Source organism: Capricornis sumatraensis, chromosome 12, assembly GCF_032405125.1.
Source record: "Capricornis sumatraensis isolate serow.1 chromosome 12, serow.2, whole genome shotgun sequence".
Taxonomy (NCBI): Eukaryota; Metazoa; Chordata; class Mammalia; order Artiodactyla; family Bovidae; genus Capricornis; species Capricornis sumatraensis.
Window position 1 is genome coordinate 95,146,214 of NC_091080.1, and position 14,803 is coordinate 95,161,016.

Consider the following 14,803-nt stretch of genomic DNA (forward strand, 5'->3'; position numbering starts at 1 on the left):
AAGCCTGGGGCCTTCGCTGGTCAGGCACAGACAGGATATGCTGCAGTTTACGTTTAAAATTCCAGAAAACATGCTCATTGACTTGGCAGAAAAAAACAGCCCTTCCTCCGGCGCCCTGATCCCTTCACCAGAGCAGCGTCTCCTCCATCTGTCTGTACTTCTTGCTAGTTTAGATGTTAACTTGCAAAGTGTCTCAAATGGTTTGAAGGAAAGGTTTCAACCTTTCATCTTCCTTACACTTTCAAATCCTCACTTATCTCTAACTCCAAACTGAGAAATCACTTAACTGATTTGATAACTTTTTACCGAGGGAGGATAAGACTTCTCAAAGATCAACCGATAAAGCCCACTAGGCACCCTGCGTTTGCTGGAGCCTGCAGCCCCTGGAAGTGTGTGTTATTGTAACCTAGTGCCCCAGCCCCGAATAACCGACACACGTGAGAAGGAAACGAAAGCAGAGCAAACACAGTGACCCTGAAGAGCAGCAGCGCAGCGTCCCTGCAGCCAGGGCAGACGGCACGAGGCTGACCCCGCGCTCACTCGGCCCCCACGAGCTCCCGTCGCCCCTTTGTAAAGAGAACCCTGTCCAGAACTCACGTCAGGGTCAAATGTTTGCAAAGACGGCTACCACAGTGCCTGGCGTTTGCTTGGCAAGCATGAAATCATGAAGTATTATTTGTTTCCTTCTTGACTGTATGCATCTGCCACACAGGATGAAAACACTAACCAAAAAAAGCGCTAACTTGAAAGGTGTACATGCCCCCCATGTTCACAGCAGCACTGTTTGGAGCAGCCAAGGCATGGAACCAACCCACGTGCCCATCAGCGGAGGAAGGGGTAGAGAAAGCGCAAGATGTATGGTTACGCATACAGATCCTATCCAGTAGCCAAAAAGAACGAAATCTTGCCATTTGAGAAAACACAAATGGACCTCTTGGGCATTATGCTGAGAAAAATAAGTCAGACAGACAGAGAAGGACAAAACTGTGCAATCTGTCTTTTATGTGAAATCTAATAATAATAACAGACTCATAGATACAGAGAACAGATTGGTGGTTGCCAGAGGTGGGGGTGGATGGTGGGAGGCATGGGTCAGGAGGGTCAAAAAGCTTAACAAAGTAAGACAGAGCCTTTGACATTACGCAAACCCCAAATCCCATTTATCTAAAACCCTTAATTAGGAGCACATGAAGAGGAGCTGCTTTGGCAGTTCAAGGGTAAAGAATCTGCCTGTCAATGGAGGAGACAGAGGCTCGACTCCTGGCCCAGGAAGATCCCACACGCCCTGGAGCCACAGCTACTGAGCCTGTGCGCCACCAGAGAGGCCACTGCAGTGAGAAGCCCGTGCACCTGAGAGCAGCCCCCGCTCACCGCGGCTAGAGAGCAAGCCCGCGCGGCAGCGGAGGCCCAGTGCAGCCACGAACAGATGCATGTGCGAAACTTACCCCTCCTGCCTCTGCTGCCGCCATGGTGCCGGTGAAAAAGCTTATGGCGAAGGCGGGGCAAAAAAAGAAGCCGGTCCTGAAGTGCACTCTGGACTAGGCCCATCCTGCAGAAGACGCCGGTCATGGATGCCGCCAAAACCGAGCCATTTCTTCAGGAGAGGATCCAGGTGAGTGGAAACGGCTGCAATCTGGGCTGCGGTGCCGCAACAGGCAGAAAGAAGCAAAGGCAGGATCACTGTAACTTCTGGGGCCCTTTCCCAAAAGATATTCGAAATATCTTACAAATAATATTTGAAGAAGAATAATCTACATGATTGGTTACGCAGAGTTGCTAACAGCAAAGAAAGACATAAGCTGTGTCACTTCCAGATTAATCAAGATGAAGAAGAGGAGGAAGGTGAGAATTAAAGCTCAATCTAGAATGTTTGTATAAGCTCTTAAATAGAATTTATCAACCCCCCCCCCCAAATTTTCTAAAAGAACACATGGTGGGCAAGTGGTACTTTAAGATATTTGCCCACTTCAAGGACTTTATAATCTTGGTGTGTGTGTGTGTGTGTGTGTGTACTGGAAATAAATGAATGATGAAACATTAGGAGATGCTGTCATTAAGATTATTTCAATTCTTACATGAGAATATTGAACTAGGAACTGGGTGACATTTTTACATAGGTGACTGAATTTAATTATTAAATAGTCTTGTATTATCATTCAATGTGTTTTATGAGAGCCTACTACTTACCAAGCATTCAGCATCCAATAGGGGTTTATTATTTTAGGCTTATAGGTAAAGGCGAAAGAGAACACAATAGGTTCTAGTGAAAGGTTTTAGCCATTTAAGATAATGGGGAAAAAACAGCATGGCTTTTTAAAAATTTATTTTTAATTGAAGGATAATTACGATATTGTGTTGGTTTCTGCCATACATCAACATGGATGAGTCATAGGTATACATATGTCCCCTCCCTCTTGAGCTTCCCTCCCACCTTCCACCCCATCCCCCTCTGCTTATTCTAAGCCACAGGATTCTACCAATGTGTTGACTGAGGTGGCTCTTCTACCTGCCAATAAGTTTTGGGAATATATTGTGATCATGCAGCCTATCCCTTGATGGCTTGTGTGCCTGATCACTCCTTAACTATATCGTGCAAATAAAAACTGTAAGAATTCAACTCCTAGTATTTCACATGAGACTTTGCTTTGCACTGTGTGGTCCCCCTGACACACGCAGCGTGCAAGGCCGGGGTAAGCAGACACGCTCCAGGGCAGGACATGAGTGACAGCCTTCATTCTCTCCTCTTCCGAGTCCTGCCGCATCCACAGCAGAGAAAGCAGCTCTCCTCTACCCTTTCCCTGAGAGACCTGGACGACTAGGTCCCATTGCCACAGTCTCTATCCAAGGGCAGTTCCCACCACAGTCTTTCAGGGAGGGATGAGGGAAATAACAGAAAAAAGAAAACTTCTGAGATGTGGCTGACTTTCTGAAGGCCCAGCACCTTCCAACACCAACAAGCCAGACGGTTCAAAGGGAAATTGTGGAAGTACCAGTCTAGTATAAAAGTACTTTGACCCATTTCAGAAAGATTTTCAACAATACAATTGACATAGCAGAAGATCATCTGATTATTTAGATATTTCTCCAAAGAATAAGGGCAAATGGCTAAGAAACCCATGAGAAGATGCTCAATACAATTAGGGGAATGCAAGTCAAAACCACAATGAGAACTCACTCCACACCCACCAGGTGACTAAAATCAAAACACAGAAGACAGGAGTTGAGGTGGGCTGTGAAATTGTGCAGCCAACCTAGGAAACAGTCTGGCCTCTAAAGTTAAGCACAGATTTGCCATTCCGCTCAACAGTTCCACCCTTTGGTGTACACCCAAGAGAACTAGAAACACATGTCCACACAAAAATCGTACGAGAATGTTCCATCAGCTGATGAACAAACGAGCAAGGTAGGATGCAACCACACTCTAGGGTATTAGGCAACCATGGAAAGCAACAGGGGCTTCCCCGCTGGCTCAGACAGTGAGGAGCTTGCCTGCAATGCAGGAGGCCTGGGAATGAGTTCACTACATGCTGCGTCGCAGATAAACACTGAGACATTCTGCTCAGTGAGAGAGGCCCGATACAAATGGCCACACAGTGCGTGATTCCATTTCTATGAAACGCCCCGAATGGCCAGTCCGTAGAGACACAAAGTAGGTTAGTGGGCGCCAAGGGCTGGGGGGGAGAACTGGGAGCCATAGCTGCATGCGGCCCTTTGGGTCGGAATGACAAAAGTTTCCCTAAAATTGGACTTGGGGACGACTGCACAATGTGGCAAAGCCACTGAAAATACAGCTTGAAACGGTGAAGTTTATGTTATACAATTATGTCTCAATAAGGCTGTTATTTTTTTAAAGAGGGCCAGGAAGATCCCCTGGAGGAGGGCATGGCAACCCACTCCAGTACTCTTTTCTTGCCTGGAGAATCCGCATGGACAGAAAAGCCTGGCTGGCCGCAGTCCATATGGTCACACAGAGTCAGACATGACTGAAGCAACTTAGCATGCGTACAAGGCTGTTTTTTTTTTTTAAGGTCATATAATTAATTCTAAATAAAGTAGAATTGTCAATGAATTTAAATGCTTCATTTCCCAAGTGCTCTAGAAAGCTGGCATTTTACTGTCTTTACCTAAGAAAAGTGTTTGTTCCCAACATGCACTTTTGACCCCATAGGAACTGAAGCTGAAGTTCAGCAAGGCCACCTCCTGGACCCGAAAGACGGAGCGGAGGGGAGGACTCAGAACAGAGGAGGAGGAGAAGGCGCACCAGAAGCAGCGGCGGACAAACGGCAAGGCTGCCGCAGCCTCCTGGGGCAGCCCCCGTCCTCGGGGACGCTGCCTCCCACCCTGGCCAGGCCTCCTCCCCTTATCACGCAGGGGCAGCCACACGCGTGTGAGTCAGCATCCCAACTGTGTGTGTTCACAGGATGTCTGAGCAGATGATGGAGCAAACCTATTTTCTGTGCTTCTGGGGCTGATAGCTGAAAACAGCTTATGCAGAGTAACACTGGGAGCTAAAGGCTTTTGAGCTGGGTTTTTCTCTCTAGTTAGGAACACATACTCTGTTCCCATGTTTCCTGTTGTTGTGGATTTGTTTATAATTTTCAGATGTGTTTGTATAATTTGCCTTAAAGGTCTGTGATTATTACTTTAACAAATATAGAAATAAATCAGATTAAACCTACTCAATATGATGAAATTATACCCAGGTCCCAAGATACAGAACCTAAGAAGTAAGAGGACTCAGTAGGTCTCGGTTAGAGGCCTGTGCATGTGTGTGTGTGCCAGGCCCTGGGACAGGCCTGAGGCTCCAGACGTGGTCCCGCTTCACAGAGCTGGACCCCCACGAGCACCATGGTGCGTAACACTTAGCTGTATTTAGCTCATACTGCAGGTTTAGGGTGGATTCTCCCCTGAAATACAAGAAGAGGGCTAGGAGCTCACATCGCCCTTTCCTGCACGAACGCTTGAAGATCCACAGCCCGTCTCCTCTCAGGCTTCCAGGTCCACGTGGAATCACCCAGGTTCTTCCCTGCTCCCAGCACGCAGGCCCTTCAATGACGCTGTTTAAAATCATAGGCCTGGAGTCAGACAGACCTGGATGTGAGTTTTGACCCTTCAGAGGGTTCTCTGAGTGACTGTGAGAAGATTACTCCGCCTCTCTGAACCCCTGTCGGCAGAGAGAGCTGGTGCCAGAACCTGGCCCAAGACTAATTTGGCCTTCATTATGTTAGGGGGAATCCTCAGAACCCCTGCAAGCTGTCCACACCCCTTCCCTGTCCAGAAGCCTCAAACTGGGCATAGTACTGTGTCAAGAATCTTGAGCTCAGTGCCAGATTGCCAGGAAAAGCCCTCCAGTAGCAATCGAATGCTTGGTTTAGGAGCCATCACACCTGCGCCTCCTTCATAACTGTGGCTACTTAGGGCCAACATCTGCCCTTCCCAACTACAGCCAGTGTTCGTCTTGCCTTTGTCCCCACGCTAGTGACCACTTTACTCCCAGAGGTGAGTTTTAGTAGCTGGTCTCTGCAACTTCACCCTGAAAAGTCCCAGTGCAGTGAATTTACTCAGTGTGTTTCTGATGTTTGAGGCTCCTTGGTGCTCAACTCCAAAATGCAAAAGAAGCTTGGTTGCACACAGAGGGAAAAAAAAGATTTGTTATACATGATAAAGTTGTCCAAAAATGTCTTATTTTTAGCAAAAAAACAAACAAGGAAACTTGTTATCTGTTGAGCTTTTGAAACAATTACTCAACTACCTGTATTCACTAATGTACTGTGTGCTCAGCTGTGTTCGACTCTTTGAGACCCCATGGACGGTAGCCCACCAGGCTCCTCTGTCCGTGGAATTCCCCAGGCAAGGATACTGAGTGGGTTGCCATGCCCTCCTCCAGGGGGTCTTCCCTAGCCAGAGATCCATCCAGTGTCTCCTGCATTAACCCAGAAGCAGGTTGGGGAAACCACAAAACAAACTGACCCTGGAAACACTGGCCAAAACGGACAAGGCCTCCGTGATCCTCAGGGTCTGGCCTCTCCAGGCCCTTCTCCTGACCTAGCCCAGGTCCAGTTCAAGGCATCGGCAGAACTGACTGGCTGGCAGCCTCTGCAGGGCCTGGAGGAGCCGGCGGGGGCGCGCCCTCTGGTGTTGGCCCCTGGGGCCGCAGCCCAGCTCAGAGGTTGCCGTGTGGGTGGGACCGCAGAGCCCCCAGCTGCCCGACTCGAGGCTTCTGTCCCTTCCTGCCGTTTGAAGAGAAAGGCCAGGAGCCCACAACTCCAGCTCGCCTAGTTACGCTCTTTCTCTCAGGCTGTTTCCAACATCTTCATCAAATTGTAAATTGTAGCAAAGTAACCAATTGTTCTCAACAAATATGTACCAGTTCAGTCCAGTTCAGTCCAGTCCAGTTCAGTTCAGTTCAGTCGCTCGGTGGTGTCCGACTCTTTGCAACCCCATGAATCGCAGCACGCCAGGCCTTCCTGTCCATCACCAACTCCCGGAGTTCACTCAGACTCACGTCCGTTGAGTCCGTGATGCCATCCAGCCATCTCATCCTCGGTCGTCCCCTTCTCCTCCTGCCCCCAATCCCTCCCAGCATCAGAGTCTTTCCCAGTGAGTCAACTCTTCGCATGAGGTGGCCAAAGTACTGGAGCTTCAGCTTTAGCATCATTCCTTCCAAAGAAATCCCAGGGCTGATCTCCTTCAGAATGGACTGGTTGGATCTCCTTGCAGTCCAAGGGACTCTCAAGAGTCTTCTCCAACACCACAGTTCAAAAGCATCCATTCTTCGGCGCTCAGCCTTCTTCACAGTCCAACTCTCACATCCACACATGACCACTGGAAAAACCATAGCCTTGACTAGATGGACCTTTGTTGGTAAAGTAATGTCTCTGCTTTTCAATGTGCTGTCTAGGTTGGTCATAACTTTTCTTCCAAGGAGTAATCATCTTTTAATTTCATGGCTGCAGTCACCATCTGCAGTGATTTTGGAGCCCAAAAAAATAAAGTCTGACACTGTTTCCACTGATTTCCCATCTATTTCCCATGAAGTGATGGGACCAGATGCCAAGATCTTTGTTTTCTGAATGTTGAGTTTTAAGCCAATTTTTTCACTCTCCTCTTTAACTTTCATCAAGAGGCTTTTTAGCTCCTCTTCACTTTCTGCCATAAGGGTGGTGTCATCTGCATATCTGAGGTTATTGATATTTCTCCCAGCAATCTTGATTCCAGCTTGTGCTTCATCCAGTCCAGCATTTCTCATGATGTATTCTGCATAGAAGTTAAATAAGCAGGGTGACAATATACAGCCCTGACGTACTCCTTTTCCTATTTGGAACCAGTCTGTTGTTCCATGTCCAGTTCTAACTATTGCTTCCTGACCTGCGTATAGGTTTCTCAAGAGGCAGGTCAGGTGGTCTGGTATGCCCATCTCTTTCAGAATTTTCCACAGTTTATTGTGATCCACACAGTCAAAGGCTTTGGCATAGTCAATAAAGCAGAAATAGATGTTTTTCTGGAACTCTTGCTTTTTCGATGATCCAGCGGATGCTGGCAATTTGATCTCTGGTTCCTCTGCCTTTTCTAAAACCAGCTTGAGCATCTAGAAGTTCACTTCACCCAAAATACTCAGGCCTGATCAAGAAGAATGAGTGAATCCATTCACCCCAGGTGCTTCCCTGGTGGCTCAGGGAAGAATCTGCCTGCAGTTCAAGAGACCTGGATTTGATCCCTGGGTCAGGAAGATTCCCCTGGAGATGGAAATGGCTACTCACTCTAGTATTCTTGCCAGGAAATCACATGTACACAGGAGCCTGGCTGGCTACAGTCCATGGGGTCGCAAGAGTCAGACACGACTGAGCAGCTAAACCACCACCACCACAATCACCACCTGCTCCCTGTGCCCAGATCTTCAGCATGATTTTATGGGCTGTTTTATAACAAGTCTCCAAGTCATGAAATCCAATTCGGGAAGATAATAGATTCCCCAAGAATTTTAACAGAGTCGTGCGTAGAAGCAGCAGGGGTAAGACCTGCCTTCAAGGATCTGTGTCTGTCAGGGCAGTAACCCGTGGGGCCGTGGCTGGGGGTGAACCAGGGACACAAGCACCGGTTTCCAAGTGGGTATTAGCTGCAACCCTCGGAGCCTGTCTGTAGTGAACACAGTGGGACAAGGGGAAGGCTCTGTGAGACAGATCTGATGTTTGGACAGAGGTTAGTCCCAAATTTGTAGAACTGTCATTGTAAAATGACAACAGAATGTCTGAGAATCACTATCTTCTTAAGAATTACGCTTCCCTGGTGGTGCAGAGGTTAAAGCGTCTGCCTGCAATGTGGGAGACCTGGGTTCTATCCGTGGGTCGGGAAGATCCCCTGGAGAAGGAAATGGCGACCCACTCCAGTATTCTTGCCTGGAGAATTCCATGGATGGAGGAGCTTGGTGGGCTACAGTCCACGGGTTGCACAGAGTTGGACACGACTGAGCGACTTGACTTTCACTTTCTTTTCAACTTTAGCCAGTTAGAGTCCTTCGTTTTCGTTGCTCAGTCATATCTGACTCTCTGCGACACCGTGGATGGCAGCATCCCAGCATCCCTGTCTGCGTAGAGGGGGAGGGGGCTCACCAGGGTGCCCGACCGCCAGCATGGGAGACCCACTTGTCATGGGTGGGATCTCTTGTGTTGGCTCCCGGCGCCTGTCCTTCAGCAGCTCCCGGAGCTTGCACAGACTCACGTCCATCGAGTCGGTGGTGCCCTCCAACCATCTCATCCTCTGTCATCCCCTTCTCCTCCCGCCTTCAATCTTTCCCAGCATCAGGTTCTTTTCCAATGACTCAGTTCTTCACATCAGGGGGCCAAGGTATCGCATCAGTCCTTTCAATGAATATTCAGGATTGATTTCCTTTTGGATGGACTAGTTTGATCTCCTTGCAGTCCAAGGGACTCTCAAGAATCTTCTCCAACACCGCACTTCAAAAGCATCAATTCTTTGGCGCTCAGCTTTCTTTATAGTCCAACTTTCACATCCATACATGATTACTGGAAAAACCATAGCTTTGACTAGATGGACCTTTGCTGGCAAAGTAACGTCTCTACTTTTTAATATGCTGTCTAGGTTGGTCATAGCTTTTCTCCCAAGGAGCAAGCGTCTTTTAATTTAATGGCTGCAGACACCATCTGCAGTGATTTTGGAGCCCAAAAAAATAAAATCTGTCACTGTTTCCATTGTTTCTCCATCTGTTTGCCATGAAGTGATGGGACAGGATGCCATGATCTTTGTTTTCTGAATGTTCAGCTTTAAGCCAGCTTTTTCACTCTCCTCTTTCACTTTCATCAAGAGGCTCTTTAGTTCCTTTTTGCCTTCTGCCATAAGGGTGGAGTCATCTGCATGCCTGAGGTTATTGACGTTTCTCCCAGCAATCTTGATTCCAGCTTGTGCTTCATCCAGCCTGGTATTTCTCATGATGTACTCTGGACAGAAGTTAAATAAACAGGGTGACAATATACAGCCTTGATGTACCCCTCTCCTGATTTGGAGCCAGTCCAGCGTTTCTTAAATGGCCCTCCTGCCATGGCCTGATCATAGCCGTCCTCTCTCCAGTGAGCAGGATGGCTCTCTTTTTGTTTCTGAGTAATTTAATTTCTTAAGAAGCCCCTTGGGATGCTCAGTGTTCTGGTCAGACTGAAAATCCGTGCCTTGTTTTCCTGACTGTGTTTCACGGACTATTTTAGGAGGGACCCATCGGAGAAACAGCAAAACAGAGACTCGCGTGTGTGCGATTTCACAGAGCTTAGCACTGCATAAGAGCATCAGTGAGCAGCTGCTGCGCAGTTTCTTGCTGGCTTCAGGCAAGTTCACACGCCAGGAATCCCTCAACTAGGGGTTTGGAGCCCCTTGGAGGAAGCTGTGTTGCTGTCTAATGTAATTCATGACGTGACTGATGGTATCAGGGTCCTGTTCTCTTTCCACGTGTGATTCTTCATTGTCCCACTTCGAAGGCAGTGGAAGTGAGTCCTGCAGAAACAGCAGGCAGTTCGAGGGACCACCCCTCAGATCCCTGAGCTATTGCCTCTGATTGGAGCTTTTATGTCACAGGCGTGAGGGGGCGAGTTGGGGGACAGTCGTGCGCACCTCATTGTAGTGAGGTTGCTGTTGCTGGAGATGGCATGACCGCTGGCTGAGCTTTCCCTTCACACCCCTGGTTAGAACCTGAGGACCAGGGCAGCAGTCCCAGGGTCTGCGAGGACATGACAGGCAGGGAAAGCAAATCCAAGTCCAGACCAAGCTGCTACTCCAGAAAGAAAAGAGTGCTGCTCTTTCCAAGGGAGAAGCCCAGGGCAGTCAGCCTGGCCTGCTGTAGCTGGCTGGGCCTTGGTATCAAGGCCCCTTAAAGGCACAGGGCTGGCCACCTGGCTACGGAACAACGGCCACCTCATCTGAGGCGAGAGAGGCCATGCCACCTTCTCAAGGCCACCACGGCCACGGAAGGAAGGGAGGGAGAGGCAGGAGGAGGAGGAGCGGAAGGACAGAGGAGCGGGATGGCGCCGCTTGACTGAGGAGGTTGCCCTTTGGCCAGGCTGAGACTGGCCTGGAGCTGCTGGGTAGACATAGTCCTGAGGGAGGCGTGTTAAGTGTCAGTCGCTCCGTCGGGACTCAGACCCCTGGTCTGAAAGGAGGTGACCCTGCCACAGCCCCGGAGGAGGTGAGGGCATGTGCACGTGTGCTCAGGCGTGTTGACTCTTCTTGTGACTGCAGGGACTGCAGCCCGCCGGGCTCCTCTGTCCACGGAGGTGACCCTGCCACAGCCCTGGAGGAGGTGAGGCGCATGGCTGCTGCACGGGCGTGCACGTGTGCTCAGGCGTGTTGACTCTTCTTGTGACTGCAGGGACTGCAGCCTGCTGGGCTCCTCTGTCCATGGAATTTTCTAGGCAAGAGGACTGGAGTGGGGTGCCATTTCCTCCTCCAGGGGAGCTTCCTGACCCAGGGACTGAACCCGTGTCTCCTGCATTGGCAGGTGAATTCTTTAGCACTGAGCCACCAGGGGAGGGTGCTTTGAAAGTTGGGAAATCTCATCTGGATATTGGTTGTTGCTTCAGGATTCTTGTGACTTTGACATTAAACTTTCTCAATGTCTTGATTCATAATGTAGTCGAATGCCATCTGATCATCGTGATCGTGTGAAACGGAGACGGTTCTGGAGCTGCCATCAAGAGCAAGAAAGAATGTACTGGAAAAAAGTGTTAGATGTGTATGAGATTGCGTATTTCAAGAGTATGTGTTTACTTTATTAAATCCTTTTGCAGTGAAGCTTTTAATGCCTGCAGACATTTGGAGAATCTGGCCTCACGGAATGAATTAAAAGATGTGTGATCTTCAAACTACTGCTCCATTGCCCTCATCTCACACACTAGCAAAGCAACGCTCAAAATTCTCAAAGCCAGGCTTCAACAGGGCAGGAACCGAGAACTTCCAGATGTTCAAGCTAGATTTGGAAAACGCAGAGGAACCAGAGACCACATTGCAAACATGTGTTGGATCATAGAAAAAGCAAGAAAATCCCAGGAAAACATCTACTTCTGCTTCATTGACTATGCCAAAGCCTTTGACCGCAAATCACACCAAACTGTGGAAAATTCTTCAAGAGACTACCTGACCTGCCTCCTGAGAAATCTGTATATAGGTCAAGAAGCAACAGTTAGAACTGGACATGGAACAATGAACTGGTTCCACATTGGAAAAGGAGTACATCAAGCTGTATAGTCACCCTGCTTATTTAACTTATATGCAGAGTATATCACGTGTAATGACAGGCTGGATGAAGCACAAACTGGAATCAAGAATGTTGGGAGAAACATCTATAACCTCAGGCATGCAGATGACGCCACCCTTATGGCAGAAAGCAAAGAGGAACTAAAGAGTCTCTTGATGAAAATGAAAGAGGAGAGTGAAAAAGCTGGCTTAAAGCTGAACATTCAGAAAACAAAGATCATGGCATCCGGTCCCATCACTTCATGGCAAACAGATGGAGAAACAATGGAAACAGTGACAGATTTTATTTTCTTGGGCTCCAAAATCACTGCAGGTGGTGACTGCAGCCATTAAATTAAAACATGCTTGCTCCTTGGAAGAAAAGCTATAACCAACCTAGATAGCATATTAAAAAGTAGAGACGTTACTTTGCCAACAAAGGTCCATCCAGCCAAGCTATGGTTTATCCAGTAGTCCTGTACAGATGTGAGAATTGGACTATAAAGAAAGCTGAGTGCCGAAGAATTGATGCTTTTGAAGTGCGGTGTTGGAGAAGATTCTTGAGAGTCCCTTGGACTGCAAGGAGATCAAACCAGTCCATCCGAAAGGAAATCAATCCTGAATATTCATTGGAAGGACTGATGCTGAAGTTGAAGCTCCAAGATGTTGCCCCCTGATGTGAAGAACTGAGTCATTGGAAAAGACCCTGATGCTGGGAAAGATTGAAGGCGGGAGGAGAAGGGGACAACAGAGGATGAGATGGTTGGAGGGCATCACCGACTTGATGGACATGAGTTTGTGCAAGCTCTGGGAGTGCTGCAGTCCATGGGGTCTCAAAGAGTCAGACACGACTGATCTGAACTGAATCTTCAAACACATCTAGGATATGTCAGAATAATTCAGTTACTGAGGTCTTTAATCCAAACTGAATTCACTCTTTTATTTTGTCATTTTAAAAGCATGTTTGAAGGAAGGAAAATTTTAGATTATATTTGTGATTTTACTAAATATTCATCTCAAATATATGACTTTAGCACTAATATATGTTAACTTAAAAATGTTCAATTAAAACTCTAAACATGAAATTGGGTATGACAAGTCACCTGGCCAGTCTTACCACAACAGAGAAGTTCCAGGCTTACCTGAGATTCCAGAAACTGTCTGGCATCCTGGTTAGCCATTCCATGGAGCTGAGTGGGTCAGAAGGTAAACAAGAGCTGTCTTGGTGCAGAGACATCAAGTGGAGTAGAACAAACCATTTGGCCTTGAGATGGGCTCAGAAATGGCTGATTATCACCCTTGCTGGTTTGTGTCTCTCAGGCTTCTTAGCAACATTTCACTACAACTATTGCCATTAGTAATAAATGGCATTAATAACATAATCTACTGTGAGACAATGTATCTTGATATTCATGTTAATATAATTATGCTCCTTTCAGAAGACATTGCACATTGCCAATGTCCTAAGTTGTCTTCCCATGGATAGTTTAAGGATCTTTCCACCCATTGTTCAGTTAGTTTTCTATTTTACCCAGATGGTCACATATGATCAGCACTCGTCTATCCCTTGCTTCTTTCCCCTTAATGTATCTTGGAGGTTGTCCCATATCCACACATAGAACTGCTTGTTCCTGTAAATAGCTGCATGGTATTTCACTATGTGAGAATGGTGTGACTTTTTTTATCCGTTTCCAGCCTGATGGATTATTGAACTGTCCCTAACTTTTTGCTTTACAGACAATGTTGTAACGGCTATCCCCATGCAACAGGTCACTCTGCACACATGCAAAGTGCATCTCTAGAAGATGTCTTCCAGAATTGGAAGTGTTAGGGCTGAGTATTTACATTCTTAGTTTTGGAAGACATGCCAACTTGTTCACCACAGAGCATGTATCAACATCACTCACAAAACAGTGTATGAAGAGGTCTGTTTCCCCTACTTTTGCCAACGAAGTGTCACCAAACTTTTGATCTTTGCTAATGTATGAAGAGTGATATCCCACTATTTTAGTTTTCTTATTATGAGTGAAGTTGAGCTTTCTTTCATATGTTTAGAATCCACTTGCATTTCTTATCCTATGAACTGCATTTTTCATATCATTTACCCATTTTTTCCCCCTCTTGAGCCATTGGTCCCTTTATATTGGCTTATTACATCTAAAGGAAATTAGCATCTAATGGTAGATTTAAAATTTCTCCCTAGCTTGTCTTTTGACTTCATGTGCTGTTTGTCTACAGTTTTTTTTGGGGGGGGGTTTATGGTAATGAGAACGTATTGCCTTTATTTTAAAAGTTGAACTTCACTATGGGGAAGAAAGGTTCAGCTTACATCACCTCCATTCGAATTGCTAACATGTCACTTGATTTCTGACTTTGTTAGTACTGACCATTCCCTATCAGTCCCTCTACGCCTTTCTGAGTGCGTCTTTGCACTTTGCACTTGTATATGTGCTCATCTGCTTCCCTCTACTGGACTGAACATTCTACATGCACAGACATCGCCTCAAGTAAGCTCAGGGCTTTCCCGTCTTTGCACAGCCAACTGCTGGCACCACGTTATGTGCAGTATGGAAAACGTATTTGCCAGTTTCTTTTTGCATTTAAATTGCCAAAGATGAGCTTTTAAAGGCGACTTTATTGAAATATCTCTCACATACCATAAAGTTGAAAGTGTAGAGGTGGTGGCTTTCCGTTTATTCACGGAGCTATGCAGCAACCACTACAATCCATTTCAGATCATCATCATCACTGTAAAAGAAATCCCATACCTTTTAGAGGGCACTTGTCATCTGCCCAACCCCATCCCTCACTCCAGCCCGACAGCTGCTCTCAATTCTCTCCCTCTATTGATTGGCCTCTTTCAGATATTTCATTTGAATGATGTTAAAGAAAAAAAAATATTCAAATAACATTCCTTAAGGCACTGTAAGGTTTTATTCAAAGGTGGGAAACGGTCAACACGGGTACAAGGACCTCTGCGATGGAAATTTGCAGCGAGGGAGAAGCGGGTTAACTCAGGAGGCAGCACACGCGAGTGGGAAGGCGCAGCCAAGGAGCTCGTGTGGGTCAA

At 47.1% G+C, this 14,803-nt stretch overlaps 1 pseudogene; it reads left to right on the forward strand.

Annotated features, from left to right (window-relative positions):
- The first annotated feature begins 1,467 nt into the window (after positions 1 to 1,467).
- On the forward strand, positions 1,468 to 1,853 carry LOC138089283 (large ribosomal subunit protein eL22-like; annotated as a pseudogene).
- The last annotated feature ends 12,950 nt before the right edge of the window (positions 1,854 to 14,803 follow it).